The following is a 2,500-nucleotide window of genomic DNA, read 5'->3' on the forward strand; positions in this document are numbered from 1 at the left end:
AAATAACTGAGGCGTAATGTTTGGTGATGCAGTGGTTACCGCCTCACAGCGAGGAGGTTCCTGGTTTGAATCCCCGTCTGACAGCAGCCTCTCTGTGTGCATGGTGTAGCCCCGCCTCTCGCCCAATGACTGGAGTCGGCTCCGGCCCTCAACCCAGATGGGAAAGCGGTTTAGATACTGGATGGCTTTGGTGTTTCAGTGTTTGAATATTTGCTGTAAATTTCTGTTAAGAATGCAAAAGAAAGGATCATGAGTCAATGTGTTTGTTTAGTTTGATTCTTCTTGAGGAACAAAGCTTCAGAGTGTCGACACACTCTGAAGGAAAGGTTTGTGTTTATATACATGCTTCACAGAGAAACCTTCATGCCCATATAAGGAGTGCAGATACAGGCGCAGTCAAATATCAAATACATTTCAACACGTCACACAACAGTAATATCAAGGAAACTTCAAGTCTGAGTATCTTTGATATTTATCTATTTGTGAGAAACCTTCATCCTTAAAGACAAATCAAGAATATAAAGTATTAAATTATTGTTGTGTGAGTTAAACGTGTCCTCGACAGTAAACAGAATTTTTTGCATTACAAATAAAATCATTAATCTGATGAATCCTGAGGGAACGCGATGCTTCTGTTCAATCCTTCATGGTCATTTTCTTTCCCGCCGTTTGGAAGTTAAAAGTGTTCCGATCGTGTGACGTCGTCGTCTTCTCGTTGACAGCTGCGATGGAAGTGTTCGCTCGTTGATCTTCATAATGAGATCACAGCTGAGACAAAAAGAGACGTGGGAGGAAACAGGAAGTGACCTGCGTTAAGTCGTCGAGAGCGATTACACTCCAGACCTGTAGGGGGCACCACATCATAACAACACAAGCGTAACGCTGCTTTAAAAATAAACTTTCTGTTACAAATAGAATCAGATCATCATGAAGTGTGAGTCTGAATAAAAGTGATTTTATTTTTATTTAAATCTGAAATAAGAATAAAATGTGAAACTATAACGTTAAACATCTCCTCTCTCTGGGGTGATTTTGGATTCTCGTGTGATGATGAACTGTTCCATGGACGGTTCTAGGCAGGGGCCAACAGGGGCCAACAGGAGCCAGTGCCCCTGTAACAGTGAGCTTGGTCCCCCCTGTGGCCACCCCCTCCTAAAGGAAGAGCCCCCCTAATAACACCTACACAGTATTTGACCAGGTCTTGAAGTCCAGTTCACTTCCTGAGCACTGCTGAGAAACTCCAGCAAAGCTCTGATGGAGCCGTGACCCCGTGACCCCGTGATGACATCATGACGGAGAGTTTCTGAAGCACTCGCTGACCGCTGTGGTCGGAGGCCATGTTTGTTAGACAGGAGGACGATGTTGGGAGGATTAATTTCATGATTCTGTCGTCATAAAAATAATCAATCAATCATTGTTTGAGGTCAGAGCAGGCCGTGCATGAGTGAGGACGCCGGTGGTTGTGGTGACATCACAGTCCAATGGTGGAGGCGGAGCGTCTGCTGGTGTTAAAGAATAAAAACTAGCAGAGTTCCTCATAAAGAACCATCAGTTTATTATCAGTCATGTTTCTGATACAGAAAGATAAAACATAGATATTATATGATATAAAGAGACAGAGAGAGAGGTGTTGTAGAGGTAGATCATGTAGATCAGGGGTTCCCAAACTTTTCATCCTGTGATGTGAGAGACGGGACCCCCCCCCCCCCCACCCGTGCCCTCAGCACACACCAACAGGCCGATCCAAAGTGGAGTGGTAGTGTAACCGGTCTGGATTCTTCTTCTGATCGTCTCTCGGACTCTGATAAAAAAATAAAAACGAGATTTCACATCAGAATTTTTAACGTAAAAATTTAAAAAATAATTTTGTTTTGCACATAAAATTTTCATTAATTTCAAATGTTTAAAAATATTTAATAAACCGTAGAGACTCGAGTCACTGTGATTTATGAAACCCGTTTCTAAGATAAAGAAATCAAACTTCACGTTATTCTGAAATATCTGAAGTGTCGTCGTCTTTGTTGTTGTCGTGGCTCAGTGTAAACATCATAAACATATACAGATGCAGATAATAACAACACGCTTAGTGAAACACACTTAAACGATGTTATCTCTTTTCATTCTTCTCGTGTCTGCAGTCAGAGAGCATGCTGCATGTTTTTATGACCCAGTTTCTGAGCAACATCAGCATCGTGGGCCTTCACCCGCCTCGTCTGCAAAGACCAGGGAGGGGGGGGGGGGAGGGATGGGGGGGACAGAAGAATGTAAAGTGTGACCGAGTTAACGCCCGCAGCAAACAGAATATTTAAGCGACGCTGCGGGATGAAAGACGAGCCGAGAAAATGACTTCTGCAATCTGACAATTTGTCATTAAACAACTTTCTTCCATTAGTCTCATTCCTCCAGCACGCTCAAAGTGTGTGTGTGTGTGTGTGTGTGTGTGTGTGTGTGTGTGTGTGTGTGTGTGTGTGTGTGTGTGTGTGTGTGTGTGTGTGCGTGC

The 2,500-nt window shown here is 43.4% G+C and overlaps 1 protein-coding gene across 8 annotated transcripts in view; it reads left to right on the forward strand.

Annotated features, from left to right (window-relative positions):
* The window catches only part of rbfox1 (RNA binding fox-1 homolog 1), a 109,254-nt gene that overhangs the window by 56,731 nt on the left and 50,023 nt on the right, over positions 1 to 2,500 (forward strand). The gene's annotated exons all lie outside the window — the stretch shown is intronic.

Source organism: Labrus mixtus, chromosome 20 (assembly GCF_963584025.1).
Source record: "Labrus mixtus chromosome 20, fLabMix1.1, whole genome shotgun sequence".
Taxonomy (NCBI): domain Eukaryota; kingdom Metazoa; phylum Chordata; class Actinopteri; order Labriformes; family Labridae; genus Labrus; species Labrus mixtus.